The sequence below is a fragment of the Homarus americanus genome, unplaced genomic scaffold (genome assembly GCF_018991925.1).
Source record: "Homarus americanus isolate GMGI-L3 unplaced genomic scaffold, GMGI_Hamer_2.0 scaffold39675, whole genome shotgun sequence".
NCBI lineage: Eukaryota > Metazoa > Arthropoda > Malacostraca > Decapoda > Nephropidae > Homarus > Homarus americanus.
Window position 1 is genome coordinate 6,034,747 of NW_024736071.1, and position 19,552 is coordinate 6,054,298.

General features: G+C 40.1%; 1 protein-coding gene across 5 annotated transcripts in view; it reads left to right on the forward strand.

Moving 5' to 3' along the window:
• LOC121871775 (globin-like) overlaps positions 1-19,552 on the forward strand; it is a 92,034-nt gene that overhangs the window by 34,764 nt on the left and 37,718 nt on the right. The window contains exons 1-2 of one of the 5 annotated variants that reach the window (XM_042374240.1): positions 6,384-6,498; positions 13,527-13,597. The gene's annotated coding sequence lies outside the window, so the exon portion shown is untranslated. Of the gene's footprint in view, positions 1-6,383; positions 6,499-13,336; positions 13,361-13,526; positions 13,598-16,767; positions 16,854-19,552 lie in introns of those variants that run through there. The other 4 variants (XM_042374243.1, XM_042374242.1, XM_042374244.1 and 1 more) reach the window with 4 other exon arrangements.

The window sequence follows — 19,552 nt, forward strand, 5'->3', positions numbered from 1 at the left end:
AAATATATTAGTTTATTTGTTTTTTTTCAATGCACTTCACACACGTTATCATCAAAATAAGTTTGGTAGATATATAATATTAAATAAGTAATCAAACAAGTTTACATTCGTTCAAGTCCCAGGTTGCTGATCTGACTTTCTGCCTCATTTACACACAATTGCAGGGTCTCAATTGTTTTTCGTACTGTTGACAACACAACAGACATATCTCGTTTCTCACTAATGATCTTTTTTCCATTTTTGTATTTATGGTTCTTTATTATTATTATTATTAGTGTTATTATTATTATTGTTGTTACCATTATTATTTTATTTTTATTTTATTATAAATTTTCTTTTCTATGAATTATTATTATTATTATTATTGTTATTAATATAATTATTAAATCCTCCCCCCCCCCTCCCCCAGGCCCCGATGTGGGTCAGTGACCTGTGCTCGGGCTGGCTAATCCCTGAAAAAAAAAATACATGTATATCCAAAAGAAAAACCCTACACATACCTGAGTTTATGGTGTATCGGTACTTGTTTTCCGCAAACTATAATTATATGAACTATCACATTTAGTGGAGATAGTTTATAGTTTTTAAGTTTAACAAATTTATTGACAAAGCTTGTAGTACAGTTTGCCTATTCTGAGTAATTCAGTCAGGTCTTGACACTGAGGGTGGTATCACTTCTCACTGCCACGCAGGACAGAGGTTCATACACAAAGAAATACATCATATTCATTAACAGCTATATATGTATAGAGGTCAGATTCATGTGGGTAATGTCACTGTTCACTGCCATGCAGGACAGAGGTTCGTACACAAAGAGATGCGTCATATTCATTACACTATATATAGGTCAGATTCATGTGGGTAATGCCACTGTTCACTGCCATGCAGGACAGAGGTTCGTACACAAAGAAGGAAATACATCATATTCATTAGCAGTATATATAGGTCAGTGGATCACATACATTGGAGTCATATTCTAATTGAAGACTAATCAGTGTGGGCCAGCAAATTTGGGATAAACAGCAAGTTTATAGTTTTATTAACTCTTTAGACGACGACGGGGGTTTCTCTCAGCGAATATAATCGGCTGGCATTAGTCAGAATAAATTAGCTTAAGTGCTTCGCTGCCCTCTACTGAGTCTAAAGGATTAATGCGCTAATAACTCTCAACCAGCGACATTTTCGTAATATAACTTATTATTATTTTGATATTAAATGAACAAATATACTATTCAAACGAATTATTGTAAATGTTAGAATTTGGCAACTAACACTCGCCCCCGCATGCAGTACTTGTCGTGAGACCGTATAGTATAATTATGTTGTCATGTTTTTCATTATATTTCGTTGGGTTTTCAGGAGTGACATGGCACCCTCGAGTAGGAAGAGTAAGATTGGTGACGAACAGAGAGTTCCAAGAGAAGCGGACGGACGACTAAATTATTATTGAGCAGAAAGTTTTACCACTGCTGTGCGTGTTGCAGAGACTCGTATAGTCGTATAACAAATACCGGGGACAAGCATGGAGAGATGAAGTGCCGAGGTTAAAGAAGTTCCCTGGACAACAGATGGTGTTCTAAAATATGAAAAACGATGCTGACATCATTGTTGAAGTGAGTTACGCGGTACAGTGGAAGTCACAACTGGCAAAGTTTTCAAAGCTACACTTAGACGGAGAGTTCGTGAAAAGTTGTATCACAGACGTTGTACAATTAATTTGCCCAGCTAAGATGTAGAGAAATTAGTCTTTCACGCATTACTGTGGCGAAGCGAATTGACGAAATTACAAATTACATCAATACATCATTGGGAAAAGAGGCATCAGGATTTACTGCTTTTTCCATTTCTGTTGACGAAAGATTGTTACAACAGATACAGCCTAACTGGCCTTCTTCATTCGTGAAGTCAACGAGGATTTAGGTGTTACCTAGGAACTGTTGTCTACGATATCAATGAAGATCTGTCAACTTTCGTGGATATGAAAGTTGAGCCAATGCAGTAATTACACAATAATGAAGGCTCTCTGGTCTGGCTTTCCTCGTCGACATTATGACACATTTAAATGAACTGAATATCAAGCTACACAAAAGAGGATAGCTAATTCACGACATGTGGCCTCATCAAATGTTTCCAAAACAAACTGAGGTCGTAATAAACACAGCTACGAAGAGATGACGCATCGCACTTACCAACTCTTGTTTTAAAATTCTCAGAAATGATTTCAGTGGACAAGAAAAATGGATACGCCAGTAAGCTTTGATCACTTGATAAAAAAGTTTAAATCCCGCTTTGCAGATTACAGAATAAAGGAAACTTGCTTCAGGAGGATCTGGATCTGAAAATGAAGTTTCGACACATCCAGGTCAAGGAATTTTATCGTAAATACTTCTCAAGGGACAAGTATCCAAATCTCACTATATTGGCAAGGAAGAAGGTTGTGTTGTTTGGCAGCACATAAGCTTGAGCGCAGCTCTAATCGCGCTTGAAGAACATAGCCCATAAGTGACCAGTTAAAATATCAGTTGTCTTATCATGTACAAACAAAAAAAATTATTATTTTTTTCTTAAAGTATTAGTCTGGATATACAAAAATGCCAAGAATGCTTGTGTACGTATTATGCAAGAGAGCAGACAGCCGCACATTACATCCTGAGGTGTCCACACAACACTTCCGTGACGCTGTTGCCTGCTGGACCACCACCCCGTGACCTGTTGACGGAGGCACCATGATTAGTAAGCCCCCGTGTTTTACAGTATTTATATGTACTTGAGACTGCCAGATGCTGCTGGTAACATTGTACAGAGGTACCTAGCGACAGCACTATATTATGGAATAAACTGTTGAAATTGAAAAACAAAATGAATGCAGGAAGTATTGGTTTCTGCGTGTTAACTGCCCAGTTTAAATAGCTCGTTGGCGCCAAGGTTGTACAATATAATTCGAGGATCCTGGAATGACAACACGAGCTATATTGCAGGAATTGTATAATCTTATTGCAGGGTTGGTGATTTTATTTGGTATTTTTTATATAAAGTATAAAAGTCATTGTTTTTTATAAATTCGATTTTTTATTTATATATTTTTTCACTGTTTATTTTTTCTAGTACAGTATACTGAATATTGTTCACGTCCTGCCTGTCATTGGTGGTCCAGACTGAGTTGCCAGTGTTCCTAAAGATAACATATTCCAAAGCTTATTATATTACACAGAAAAATCATAATAAACTGTTATTAGTATGACGACTTTAAATCCCAGCACAAAGTTATACAATGATTTTCTTTTATAAACTTTCACGTTTCTTTTTCGCTAACTTTTTTATAAAAAAAATCGAAAAACAAACAAAATCATTGATTAATTAAGTGATTAAATCAAATTGATTTAATCAATGTCATCCCTGTCTTATTATTTTATGGCTATAAAAACTGAATCTGTATAATTCTCCTCCATGTCGTGTGTTTTATAATGACGTGATCATTTATGGTATTCTACAAGAAAATGATTTACTTAAACAAACACAATATAAAAAATAGTAAGTTGATGACAACACTGTGGTACACACACAGAAATAATTATTGTTTTGAGTTGGTTTCATTATTATGTTTGTTAAAGAGATTACAGTTTTTCGAGTTGATTTCTGCTAAATTATTATATATAATACCACGAAGTCTTCATTGAAGTGTGTTTTGTGTACAAATTATGAATTATTTATTATTTGTTAAAATTTTGTTTTTTATAGCTGACGCCCGACTGGGGAGTTGTCACCATGTATTATTCTTTGTTCCCCTCGTGTGGGTACTGGTGTGTGTGGGAACAACAAATCTCTACTGGCGTTTATAGGCGGCGTTGACACTTACGGGGTGAAGCTAGTCCATTCACAGATCCCAGCTGACACATGAGCCTCGGGAACTTGAAGTAGTCCCAGAGAGTCAGAGTTGCGACTTCACTCCAAATTTTGAACCGTTAGTCAGGGACATCAAACCAAAGTGCCTCACTAAAAAACTTATGTTCGTGTTACTTTTAATTGCCCTTGTTAATTTTCCCAGTATAATATCAGTATTGTTTTATGTTTTAAATTTCCATGTTCTTTGCCAGCACCACACCAACATATGCGCTCTGTTTTATAACCATCTTATTGCCTCAAAACAAATGAAGGACCTTAAAAAAATCTTAACAAACGTCCATTTATTTATTTATTTATTTATTTTTTATTTGTTTTTTACGGGGATTATTAGCCCACCCAGGCACAGGTCACAGACCCACATCGGGGCCTGGGGGGCGAAAATGTTAGAATAATAATAAATAATAATAATAATAATAATTCATAGTAAATAAATTTATAATAGAAAAATAAAATAATAAAATAATAACGATAATAATAATAACAATAACTCTGTAGTAATAATAATAATAATAATAATAATAAAGAACCATAAATACAACAATGAAAAAAGATCAAGAGTGAGAAACAATATATGTATGTTGTGTTGTCAATAGTAAGAGAAACAATTGAGACCCTGCAATTGTGTGTAAATGAGGCAGAAAGTCAGATCAACAACCTGGGACTTGGTCACATATGGCAGCAGGGTCTACCATTAGACAACACATTATGCTTCCAATATCTTTCCAGGCGGTAGTACCTCCCTATTTGGTAGCTGTCTGCCAAAGTATATTTCAAAAGTGTTAGTTATGTCGTTTTGATAGATTGTAATCGTCATGGTCTCATATCATTATAAAAGTAGGACTCATAGAAGTTAGTCGAGGCTTTCTGTACACAAAGAGACCCACCCAGTGATCGCCTGCGGCTCTACTGCAGGAAGAGTATAACACCCATTTACCATACCGCGCTCCAAGTCTACTTTATGTCAATATTCTGTATATTGTAACATTGACAGAGAACAGGTTAGTATGTGGCTGGGTTAATATAGTGTTTTATAAAGATGTTATTTTACATCTGCTCTCTCTCTCTCTCTCTCCTATGGTTGACTATATCGCTTACATTATAATTGTCTCATATATTTATTTATGTATTTTAATAATGTGAAAATTTTCTTTATCCCAAGAGCCACCATGGTGTAAGGTGGGGGGGGGGGTAGGTATAAGGGGTGGGGGTTGGGTATAAGGGAGGGGGAGGTATAAGGGGGGGATAACGTGGTGGTTTAAGCTCAAGATTCTTCAGTTTTTTCCTTCCGGGGCCACATAATCGATCCCTCCTCTTCCTCCACTTCTTCCTCTTACCACCACCTCTTCCTCCTCCTCCTCTCCCACCTCCTCCTCCTTCTCCTCCACCACCTCCTCCTCCTTCTCCTCCACCACCTCCTCCTCTTCTCAGATCATCACAATAGAGGGACTGGACGCGAGGGTGTGCCAATAATGGTAATAATAAGACGGGATATTTTTACAGCAATAATATTAATAGTAGTCTACTGATGACGATGATGATGATAATAAAAATGATGATAACGATGATGATAATGATGATGATAACAATTATGATAAAAATGATGATAATGATGATGATAAAAATGACGATAATAATGATGTAAATAAAGGGATAGTGTTAGCAATGACTGTTTTGTTGGGGACACCAAGGAACGTTTGTGGAGATCACACCAAGGAACGTTTGTGGAGATCACACCAAGGAACGTTTGTACAGGAGACGATACCAGGGAACGTTTGTACAGGAGACGATACCAGGGAACGTTTGTACAGGAACGATACCAGGGAACGTTTGTACAGGAGACGACACCTGGGAACGTTTGTGGAGATCACACCAAGGAACGTTTGTACAGGAGACGACACCAGGGAACGTTTGAACAGGAGACGATACCGGGGAACGTTTGTAGAGATGATATTATGTAGTAATATTGAGAGTCGTGTTTATCTACTACTTGCTTTATTATTATTATTATTATTATTATTATTATTATTTTTTTTTTTTTTTTTTACCTCAGCAGAAAATAAGAGTTTACGGTAGTGATCTGTTTTTGTCTGTTCGGTTAAATTATCGTTTCGGCCATTCCTATATTTTCCGACAGTTTTTTTACGTGTTTTGAAAGATTTTGACCTAACCTAACCTAACCTTCCCCGTCAGCAGCACCTCCCTCCCTATGTCCTTGTATGTAATAAGTAAGTTTTGTCTAATGTATATTTTCAGCCTTTGGGCTACAGAACTTTTTCAATAAACCGGTATTATTATTATTATTATTATATACATTATTTTACATCACCGCCTGATGGACGTTGAATACATAATTATCCTGTACGTGTTTTTGTTATTGTTTGGGTCGGCCAGGCACATTATCGTTCATTGCTGAGTACGAGCCGCGGGTTAGGGGGGGCAACCTGAAGGTCACTGACGGAAGTTTCATAGTTATACCGAGGGGAAGGTTGGTGTGGCGAGCAGTAGTGCGTCCGCCGCCGTACGGGACGCATCATATGTCAGTGTGTCCTGCCTCACCCGACCTGTTGACTCCTGAACTCACCGTTGTATCCACAGGTATTTATCTTTTACAGAGTGACTGGAAGGAAGCACTGTAGCCACACGTGATCATTATTACTTTTACGCGCGCCATATACATTATAGATAGATAGGTACTATTATTGGAACAAGACTACGAATGACGTAATATGTTTAAGAATACAGTACTGTAATAATATTTTACACGAAGATGATGTTTAAATGCCAGTCTTTGGTTGTCTAGGGGTCATCAGCGAACATAACCTGACCTAACCTGACCGAACTTTGAACGACTGCATCCTTTTATACTGTACCTGACCTGGTCCTTGTTACCACCCAGTATTAATTGAGTTCATATGATACTGAAGGGAGTCAGTAGCGAGGCCATCCCCTGACTCTCCCGGGACGAAGTTGTTACATTTTTATAATCGTCTCACCAAGTCGAGTAGTGAACCTGAGTACCGTATATCTTAAGTTATCATTAGAATAAGTTAAATGTGTTGTAGATTAACTTTTATATAAGTTTGACAAATCTTGTGATAACATAGGAAGAAATTAATACACCTTTGTCAATTTTGTGATCTGAGGTTAACGCTGGAATACGTTTTATTATGAAGTCAGCCACTCGGTAACGTGAGGCGATACTTTCTGCATAATATACTGTTTTAAGTCACCATGCCTCTGGGACCCATTTTAACTCTTGGTGTGAATATATACAGTACTTGTTCACCTTGACCAAACGATGGACAGTAGAGGAACGAGATGACGTGGTAGATGAAGTTCTGGGGGCAGCACCATGCACTGGCGGCGAGCATCAACTCTTCATGTCTCCTGTAGGGGTGCTGGTTCTTGGGTAGGGCGCTCATAGTTAGTTAACTCAGTTGACTTACAGTTGAGGCAGTGAAGGCGGTCGAGTGCAGTACCGGATACGCTGCCACTTGTGTATTGACAACAAATATTTGTCTTCAACATGTTATATCTGCGCTGCTCCTCACGGGCCTCCAAGCTTATAGGACAGGCTTTCATTTGGTTTGCGTCATGGCATGCACAGGTTCCCAGGAGTGTTCAATAAACTAGCTCCCGCTCTTGTGTGTAACAAATCTCAGAATCTGGAGGACCACTTGACAGAACTCACAGTTTGTATCATGATATATCTGGAGGTTGTGTGCTGTTGTTTTAATATACGTCGGTGTTTCAACGGTCAGGCATTGTTATTACCACAGTATATACCAACTTTAGACAACTATGAAGTGTTTACCTTCTAATATTATAAGATAGGAGACATTAATAGTGTTATCCGCTGGCCCAAAGTGAGATGGTAGCCTTGGCTCTATGAGGTGTCCCCTATACGGGATAGACACTGTTAGGATCCGCCGGAACCAAACAATTCTGACGCACACTGTCCGGAGAACAGACGAGGTGTGACGCAGCTTAACTAACACTTGTTACACGACTCAGTCTTTCTAGGGAGAGGTAAACTGTCTTCCATCTAGGATAAAATTTGAAAGATTCGAATTGGATGTGATTCTAATATAGTGAGAAACAATTTATCAGGTTATGTCCGTTCCGACCTTAGTGTGAACGGGCCCTAAACAGAGCAGAATTGTACCAGCTTTGACCTCATGAATTGGCCCCTTGATACTAATACGACATATGCAAGCAAATAAACATAGACTTTATTCGTGAAACACACACACACCCACACACACACACACACACACACACACACACTCTGACATACTAATACACAAATATCAAGAGACCCTGGTCAGCTGGCGGCTCTCAGGACTCCACTGCCATCATCATCATGTAAAGTGGCTCGCGTGTGCTGGGAGGCAGTCAGGAGGCCAACATGGAGCCATAAATCATTAGAGACTCTTATTAGAAATTGGTTACACCGTAGTGGACTTATTTAATTGATGACACGCCACGTAAAGGTTGTAGTGATGGTAATGGCGTTTAACGATTTCAGATGATGTGAGTTTATAATTGTAATCAAGATTGCCATCGTAAGAGTAGTAGTAGTAGATGACAGTATAGGAGGATTGTAATGGTCTGTAAGTTCGCCTCACAAGTAAATGGATACCTGGTTCAATCCGCCGGGCAGGGTGAAACTATGGGCAAGTTGTTTTACACGATTTACCTCTTTTAATCACTCATAATGCTAAACCCAACATATGATAGCGAGGATGTTCGTCGATTTACGGATCATGTTCCGGGGTAATGGTTAGCCAGTGCAGTTGGCAAGTTGTCCGGTCTTCTGGGTCATACAACTCGTTAACTTAGGGGGTGGTTGTTGTTTTGGCCTCGGATATGAAGAGTAGCCATTATTATTATTATTATTATTATTATTAGAAGTAGTGGTTATAAATCTGGTGAGAAGGCATTGTGTTGCGCTGAGCTGACAACTATCCACGTTAATACTCGGACGTTAATACTTGGTCGTTGGCAGCTCTCATGTCGTGGTAAACAGCATAAATTGAGTGTCCTAACTGTGTTTACGATAAAACTTCGGCTCTTATGTCACGTTGATATAGAGCAGAACTTGTCGTTTCCTTATCGGTATCATTGCGTTTTGGGGGCCAGCAGTGCGTGGTGGGTGGGGGGTGGGGGGGTGTTGTCTTGGCCGCACCTTGTTATCTGCGTCACAGGTGTTTGAGTATCTCGTTATCTGCTTCAGTAGTTTGTGTAATGCCATCAACAGTTTCAGGAGGCAGTAAACCTTGGGTCGTAAACAAGGACTTCGCCTGTCACCAACGTCTATCTGTCTTATTTACCTGTCTCATCCATCTGTCTTAACCTCCTGTCTCTTCCAACTGTCTTAACCTCCTGTCTCATCGACCTGTCTTAACCTCCTGTCTCAACCTGTCAACCACCTGTCTCATCAATCTCTCTTAACCTCCTGTCTCATCCACCTGTCCTAACCACCTGTCTCATCCACCTGTCTTATCTACCTGTCTCACCCACCTGTCTCATTCGGAAGCTGGTCATTTCCCCGTTATCACCAGCCACGCTGACCGGTTCCCGTCACCTCTGGTTAGGTTAGGTTAGGTTATCGGCCTCACCCACCTGTCTCAATCACCATCATCATCGTCATCCACCTGTCTCAGTCACCATCGTCATTCACCTGTCTCAGTCACCATCGTCATCCACATGTCTCAGTTTACCATTGTCATCCACCTCTCTCAGTCACCATCGTCACCCACCTTTCTCAGTCACCATCGTCACCCACCTTTCTCAGTCACCATCGTCACCCACCTTTCTCAGTCACCATCATCATCCACCTGCCTCAGTCACCATAGTCATCCACTTGTCTATTATGATGACTGATAGAAGCATTAGAAGTCGGGTCACATTGGTAGGAGACGCTGTTGTGGGTCTCTGAGTTGCTGGTTAGTTAGTTGTGCTTTACCTGCGTATTATTATGTTGGTCTTGTAAGCTTAGCCTCCTTAACAGGACACTTGTCGCTTCCTGGAAATATCTTGTTTATTTATTTATTATTCATTTGTTTATTTGCTTATCTCCACCGTGATCGTGTTTATGTGAGGTGGGGCAGTGTTACAACTTAAAAAAAAATATTTAATTTTTCGTTACAGCAAAACAAGTAAATAAACAAAGAATATATTTGACGATTTCGTTTCTCGAAAGGTGCGAATAAATGGTTTTTAAACTATTATAAACAACAGTTTATAAATTCAACATTTAGCAGCAGTGTAAAAATTACAAAATAAGTTTCATAATTCTCATGTCGTTTTAAGCACTCATGCTGATGAATTTATGATTCTTTTGTAAAACATTAATTTCCTACATAATTTCAAATTTGTTAAAACACCGAATGCTTCTTAAAAAGAATCTCTAGATTTTCTTGGACTACCATGCCAGCAAATCACAGTTGAGAATTACCTAAAAGCGTGCATGGCTGCCCATTGTCGCAGCCAATCGCAAGTTGCGGGAGCTGACTGCGTCTACACAATACACGGAGTTGACAGCAGTGACGCGACAAGAAATAATAGTTTGTATTTTTTCCTCCTATTGTTTTGAAAGTTTGTTTCTGCCTTTTTTCTTTCCTCTGCCACTGGCCGAGGGCGTTGTGTGTGTGTGTGCGCCCCGTCCCTCTGTTACTTCCAACATTGGGACACACAGTTTGTGATTATTTTATAGAGGAGGTCGAGAATCAGGCTGTGATTGGAGGAAGATGAAAAACAACCATTTCATCACCTTCTGCCTTGGTGTTAATTTGCTCATGAAATTTGACTCCCGGCTGATGTGAAAGACCTCAGGCATAAGACTCTGCCATGCTCGCCCGAGACCTTAGGCTTGACCTCTACTACGCACGATCACTGCTCATGCGTAGTAGTAATTATACACTTGTGGATATTAGTGCTTGTAGTTTAAGAAGAAGAACGAGAGTAAGAACAAGAACAACCCCAACGAGAACAAGAACTAAAAGAAAAGGAAGAGGAGCAACAATAACAACTGGAACTAGAAGAAGATAGTGAAGAACTAGAAGGAAAAGAAGTATAAGAAGAAGAACACCAACGACAACAACAACTAGAAGAAGAACAGGAAGAACAACAAAAACAAGGAGGAAAGAAAACGGATAAAGAAAAATAAAATAAACGAGATAACATATAAAGCAAGAGAAGGAAATGAGGAGAAGGTAAAGAAAATTATAATAAAGACGAAAAAGGCAAATAAAATGAAGAAAACTAAATAAAGAAATATAGACAAGAAATAAACCAGAAAGATAAAAAAATAAATAGAGAGAGATCTTAAGGACGTTAAAACAGGAAATAAAATCAGATAATGGGCCCAACGTGAGTCTATCAAGCATACTGTTTGGCCAAGAGAGCGGGCATGGGCACTATGTTGGAAACCTACCCACGTATACCGCCAGGCCACACACGCTCGGTACTGTTGTTAGGGCCTCCTTGTTCACACACCCTCCCGACAGTGCGCGCCTTGTGCCTGACCTCCCTACTTCGTTACTCCATTGGTGTGGAGGAGACGAGTGTAATAGCCTTATTGGTGGTTGGTTCACACATGGGAGGAGACAGGAAGGAAGGGAGGGAGGAGATGGTAAAGAAGGTGGTGGTGGTGGTGGTGTGGGATGGACGCGTTTAGTTTAACAAATTTATTGACAAAGCTTGTAGTACAGTTTGCCTATTCTGAGTAATTCAGTCAGGTCTTGACACGGAGGGTGGTATCACTTCTCACTGTCACGCAGGACAGAGGTTCACACACAAAGAAATACATCATATTCATTAACAACTATAAATGTATAGAGGTCAGATTCATGTGGGTAATGTCACTGTTCACTGCCATGCAGGACAGAGGTTCGTACACAAAGAATGCATCATATTCATTGACACTATATATAGGTCAGATTCATGTGGGTAATGCCACTGTTCACTGCCACGCAGGACAGAGGTTCGTACACAAAGAAGGAAATACATCATATTCATTAGCAGTATATATAGGTCAGTGGATCACATACATTGAAGTCATATTCTAATTGAAGACTAATCAGTGTGGGCTAGCAAATTTGGGATAAACAGCAAGAATGTCCTCAAGCACACTTGATTCAATGTAGTAATTACATAGTTCAAGATACAATAAGCCAGGTGGCCTGAAGTCTTTGACAGTGTCACATTCAATAATATAGTGTTCAAGTGTATGCTTATAGAGGTTTATCACAAAGTTTACGTGCTGAGTGTTCGAAATTCTAGGTATATATTTACAAGGAGACAAGGAAATTTATGTGGGTGGTGGATCAGTGTTATGTGGGTGGTGGATCAGTGTTATGTGGGTAGTGGATCAGTGTTATGTGGGTGGTGGATCAGTGTTATGCGGGTAGTGGATCAGTGTTATGTGGGTGGTGGATCAGTGTTATGTGGGTGGTGGATCAGTGTTATGTGGGTGGTGGATCAGTGTTATGTGGGTGGTGGATCAGTGTTATGTGGGTGGTGGATCAGTGTTGTGTGGGTGGTGGATCAGTGTTATGTGGGTGGTGGATCAGTGTTATGTGGGTGGTGGATCAGTGTTGTATGTGGGCAGGTGGATCAATTGTATGTGGGTGGTGGATCCAGTGTTATGTGGGTGGTGGATCAGTGTTATGTGGGTGGTGGATCAGTGTTGTATGTGGGTGTGGATCCAGTGTTGTGTGGTGGTGGATCGGTGTTATGTGGGTGGTGGATCAGTGTTGTGTGGGTGTTGGATCAGTGTTATGTGGGTGGTGGATCAGTGTTGTATGGAGCTGGTGGATCAGTGTTGTGTGTGGGTGGTGAGACAATATGGGTGGTGGAACAATATTTTGTGGGTGGTGGTGTGGATGAAGGGTTGTGTGGTGGTGTGGATGAAGGTTGTATGGGTGTGGATGAGGTTGTGTGGTGTGGATGATGGTTGTGTGTGGTGTGGAGTGTGGATGAAGGGTTGTGGATGGTGTGGTGTGTGGATGAAAGGTTGTTGTGTGGTGTGGATGAAGGTTGTGTGTGGTGTGGATGAAGGTTGTGGATGGTGGTGTGGATGAAGGGTTATAATGGTGTGTTCATGGATGAAGGTTGTGTGTGTGGTGTGGATGGTGGTGTGGATGAAGGTTGTGGATGGTGGTGTGGATGAAGGTTGTGGATGGCGGTGTGGATGAAGGCTGGGTGGGACTGTCTGAATTAACACATGGAAGTTATTACAGTATTTACAATGAGTTAAGTAGTTCAGTGTGTAGGGTGAAGTGTCAGACCTATCGCAGGACACGTTAGGGTGAAGTTTATCTGGACAAAGCTAATTCTCTCTCTCTCTCTCTCTCTCTCTCTCTCTCTCTCTCTCTCTCTCTCTCTCTCTCAGGCGCCCGTGAGTTCGTCCCATCTCCGCTTGCATTCCTGCTTTTCACTGCATTCATCTTTGGTAGTGTACTTTGTTTCTTGAAATGTTATCTCTCTGTAAATTATGATATAAATTTATATTTATGAGTTTTAATTGGTGTTCTTGTACAGGCTGTAGGAGAGTATACTGTAGCGTACGGACCTGTGAATGGTTTGTTAATATAGTAACGTGGTGTTGTACTCTACAGGTGTGACAACAGCTGACCCAAGGGAAACTGTACGGCGCCGCCCTCGCACACCATCACCTCCACTAGCTACAGTACGTCAGTATTCATTACCTGCATATAATGTTTATCATTACTGATTCTTATGGATATAGATCAAAGACGACGTCTTTTATAATACTACAACATGAAAACAAGAGTCCTCCACTTAAGATCTCAAGGTCTTACTTGAGTACTTGAAGCTGCTGAATATTAGTTGGTCTCGGCTGTGTTGTGGACATTTATGAAAATAACGATATATATATAAATATATGTATATATATATATATATATATATATATATATATATATATATATATATATATATATATATATATATATATTAGTCACTGAGAAATAACTTTGTGTGTACATTTACGTCACGTCTTTTCTCAGCATCTTTACTACTTTATATTTTCTTTGATTCACTAATTCCTTTTTTCCTGTTTTTTTTATTATTTTATTTCATTAATTTTACAAGTATTTGTCGATTTGTTAATTTACATCCCATCCGAACTTGACGGTAACAGCCAAGGGACCTCCACTTTTGGGTGTGGAAGGACCGCGCGAGTGGTGCGGACGGGGCCTCAAGAGTTTGAGAAGCACTTCACCAAACACGTTTTTGTTCTCAAGTGGGAAGTGGCAGACTCAGCAGTCTCAAGTGCAAAGTTGGACTCGAAACGAGAGCGCAGTGATGAGAAGGAATGGGGAGAACACGGAGGACTCAAGGTGGCTAAATGGATATATCACTGGGCCTCTGTCCTAATAGCCGCTGGCTCAATTCTAGGGCACCCCCAGTCCACCCAGCTTTAATGAGTGCCTTACTTTACTAGCTGGGAACATGAGTACAGTACCGGCCATGCTGCCTCCTATTATACCCAAGATTAATTATGTTGTGTCCACACTGTCTAACGGGCCGCCATGCCTGTGAGACCGACTTTCACTATGCCTGACATGATTATATCTTTCCCATACTTTTCCTGGGTTATTGTTCCCAAGACCTGAGGACAATCATCTCCCCCAGATTTACTCAACTTTTGACGATTGGAGAAGCAATGACGACCAGACCACCTTACGGTAAACAGACCATATCACCGTCATCAACAGTTGTCTCTCAGTGGATAGATTTTTGTCTCTGTTTTCACCATTTGTTTAATATCCTTCTTCATTAAGTGCACGTAATGAGGTGCTGGCTGTTGATATTAACGACACTTTAAACACTAGTTCCTAACCGGCGACTGATGCACGGCTCGTTTATTCAACTTATCGTTTATCACCAAGTGAAGCACCTTAAAGGTCTACCATGAGCACCTCCACAAGTGTGAAGCAATAAACTCAAGGATGCAACACGGAGATTTGCCAACATCAAACCCGACCATCAATTGACCACTTAGCAGGATAACTTTAGCAGCTCCTCCCGGTCCACGGTTGCCACCCTCACCTAATAAACCATAGAATCTTACAACCTCAACAATAACAGACAAGCCACCAGCCTCTTGTCACTTCCCAAAGGTTCACACCCGCCACTTCAGTCAAGGTTACTGCTGATACCCTACACCCACCAACCCACAGGATGTACCCAGAGGCTTACTATCGTCTCCCCCATCGCGTTCCTCTTTCTCTCACACCCGCGTAAAATTACCCTCGTTACTCTCATCATAAGGAAAAACCTACATTGTTTGTGGATTTTTTTACGAACTGGGAAAAACTCCTACTAATAATTTTTTTTTGTCGGCTTGTTTCTTATTCCCACAATAATTTAAATGAATACGTGTTTCGTAAAAGGTATTTGTAACCCAGAAAGCTGAAGAAACATAACAACAGGTGCTTAATGTGGACATAATATAGGTGGCATCTTTATCCTGGGAATTAAAGAGTGACGGAATGACCTGGAGAGAGAGAGAGAGAGCCAGCAATGGTTGAACTGACGGAATATGATCCCCAGCCGCCTCTTACCCCATACTTTCCAACACTCCCACTCTTCCCTCTCCTGCACCCCCACTCTCTGATATGGCTTGTTGTAGTATGATAATGGTGTGTTGTATAGTATGGTGTCTTCTAGTATGGTGTATTATGGTATGATATGGTGTATTATGGTATGGAATGATGTAGTATGGTGACGAATCTAAGGGCATCACTCTACACGCGTATTACCTTGGGTACAGCCGCCCGTTGTCTGTACCACACACTAAGGCAAGAGCAAGTCATCTACCACCATACAAACACTATACATACACCACCACTACACAAACACTATACATACACCACCACCACACAAACACTATACATACAGTACACCACCACCACACAAACACTATACATACAGTACACCACCACCACACAAACACTATACATACACCACCACCACACAAACACTATACATACACCACCACCACACAAACACTATACATACACCACCACCACACAAACACTACACATTCACCACCACACAAACAATATCTCCCAAGGATATGAGTAAAATATAAACATGTTTCTCATTGTTGAACTGAGAATCACTTACACTTACTTGTATGGAAAGAGGTAAACGTACTGTAGGTGCAGGACCGTTACTTTATACATAAACGACACAACTAAGGTCCCAAAACAATCATAATCTGTTCCAGCATGCTTAAAAACATAGGAAAAGACACCTTATGTGCATAGATTTACCAATAATATATGAAAAAAAAAATCGGTGAGGCAAATTTGGCAACCATCTTGGAATTTTGAATGACTAATTGAAGAGATTTGATAAGTAACCCATATTGAATGTTCATATCAAATTTTACGCTTGTATGATCATTTGCTTGGATTGTACCTGTTATCCGCTCCGTTATTTCTCGGAGGCCTTTTAAGGTTTTTACCTGTATAATAAGTGTTTGTCCTATGATAAACAAAGACTTAAACATTGTACCACTGATATTCTAGATAAAAAATAAATTAACCGAATAACTCTAGCTAGATTACCGTGGTAGAATCAGAAGTTAACTACTGTGTTGGTTGTGGCGCTGTAGTAGGCAGTCGGGATCATGTTAGCCCTGGAGAAACAGTCTCGGAGACGCCGCCACGCTACCATTATCCAATTAGGTCGGAGTCGCCAGGTCCTTTGTCAGCGTGAATCATATAATATACGTCCGGGTGTTGATACGTTGCGGCGTGTAAGTGTGGCGACTCTGAGGAGTAAAGTGTTGAAAACTGGCGCGGTGATCCTTGACACAATCGAGCTCCCTCTTCTCAACTCACCTTGTATTGTGAGCTGCATAGTTGTGAGGGTCTCGTCCAGATAGTGCAGCTCTCTTGGAACTACTGACAGTAAGTACACTTCTTGGCGGGATTCCTTCGTGACACAGAGCTCCTAAATGACTCGGTCTTGGACGTATTCATCACACAGAACACACCGACTACCATTACACATATTGTATACCGTAATGTAGTGAACACAAACGTCACCAATGTCTTTAGTGCATTATCTCAACTGGTATCTGGGGTATATAATTGATATAAAGGATGGTTCTGTAATTACATGTGTCAGTCAATCAAGCTGCCATCCCATGTCTCAAGGCAGGCGACCACAGCCCTCCAGTCATTGAATGTTGTATTATAATATTCGTTAGAAAACATGGACATGTTTATTGTGAAATTTTTTAATATCTGTGAAAAACTTTGGTGTGACTTATGGAGAAATTACGTTTTGAGTATATCTAGACAGTGTATCTGTAAACACCTAGATACCTTTGTGTTCAACTCCGGTAGCACAGACAGACACACACACACACACACACACACACACACACACACACACACACACACACACACACACACACACACACACACACACACACACACACACACACACACACACACACTATCAAACAGGTTTTGTTACAAGAAGAAATGGTTTTTCAAAGAGTACCAAAGAAACTTTTCTCTCTATAGATTGATATCTTTTCATTTAATGTGTCAATATCGAGAGCTTTTGAAGTGCATTATGTACACTCGGTCCTTTTTATGTTAGGTATGTCATTGTTGCTTGCCTGGTGACGTTCGCTCTGCCTGTTCTCGCTTTTATGTTAATCAACTTTATGTTTTGTATTTAAATAACACAAATGTTTACCCAGTAAGGTGTACCCTGCTAAAGGTATGAATACATTGTTGTTGATGGCTGCCACATGCTCTGGGGTATCACCTTCAACGCCAGGATCATCCCTAGAAGCCCGTGTACTGCTGTTATTGTACCTAAGATCGGTCAAGCGTCAATTGAACTGTGTTAGATCTGCTGTCCGGCGACTTGCTCCTCCAGGAAGACTTGTGACGATTTTCACAAGAGTCCTCCCACTGGTAGCTCTCTCTCTCTCTCTCTCTCTCTCTCTCTCTCTCTCTCTCTCTCTCTCTCTCTCTCTGCTCGGGATGGGGTACATTTATCTAGGAAAGGGGCGGCTGGCTCACTCGAGAGGGCAGTTCAAAAGTTGTCGAAGTCTTTAAACTGTTCAGAGAACGGGGGTCGATGAGACTGCAGTGGGCACGGGTAAACTAAACGAAAGGTTATACAGGGTAATCGTGCTAGGCATGATAATAAAGCTAAATTAGACAGAGTTAAAACCAAAATGCAACAGACAGAGGATTTAGTTAACGACTAACTTAAATGTCTACTTCGCAAACAGTAGAAGTGTGAGAAATAAAATGGTTGAAACAAGAACCTTAATATGTACTGTACACAAAAAATCGATATGATAACATTCACCGAAACATGGATAAACTTGACTCACGTGAGTTATCTGTCGAATACCAAATTAAAGGTTATAAATTATTTCATACTGATCGGCAGATTAGCAATCTATGTCAGGGATAATTTGAAGTGTGGAATCAATAGAGAAAAAAAAACAATTGAATACGGAAACAATTTGGATATAATTAAGCGATGGTAGGAACAAATTAATCATAACGGTAGTATATAGACCTAACCTTGATAGGGTAGATGGGATGAATTCTGTAGGGCTTCCAGACATAGCGAAGTTTGTATAGTAAGCGACTTTAACTTTAGTCAACTAAATTGGACTGACCTTACGGGTAACTCAGAATCAGAGGATTTTCTTGAAACAGTTCAGGACTGTTTTCTGTAAACATTGGTTTGGAAATAGAGTAGTGGATGAATGGAAAAAGTTACCAAATATCATCATTAACTCGAATTGGATGGATAGCTTCGAACATAGGTTGGATGGATATAATATGAGCGATAGGGGTTGGGTGTAAATGGGACTGCCCAGTATGGATCAACAGGCTCGCAGTTTCCTCCATTCTTATGGGCGTTATCTACCTAAACATATCTATTACAAACTTGACAAACACAGCCAGGTTACAGATGGTTCTTACATTAGTCTGTTGTATTAACGTTGCAAATTTCAAACGAATTGGATGACGTTTATAAAATCTTGGTATATATTATATTCTCCTCCAATTACATTATAACCACATTGACTATCTCTGCTAGTGGACTGGGTGATCTTGTATTGTTAGCTCTAATAATATATTTATAATAAGATTCTCCCTCATTACACAACAATTGAGTATAGAATTAACCATCTTTCACTCACTCACTCACTCACTCTCAGATAACGTATTGAATAAAGCCAGGAAGCAGATTCATAATACTGTATATTAACCTACAGGAAATCCGGTCTTGATAATGCTTGATGTGCTTGTACAGATGATGTAATGGGCGATGATGTGACGTGTTTGTCTGTGATATGATGCTTGATGTGCTTGTGGCTGATGATGTGACGTGTTTGTGGACGATGATGTAACGTGTTTGTGGGCGATGATGTGACGTGTTTGTGGCCGATGTGACGTGTTTGTGGGCGATGATGTGACGTGTTTGTGGACGATGATGTGACGTGTTTGTGGACGGTGATGTTGTAATGAAACCTATGTGTATAATTTGCTTATTTCTTTATTTTTTAATTCTCAAACTAGTTCTTTCATTACTTACGTGTACTCCTTTGTACTGATTCCTT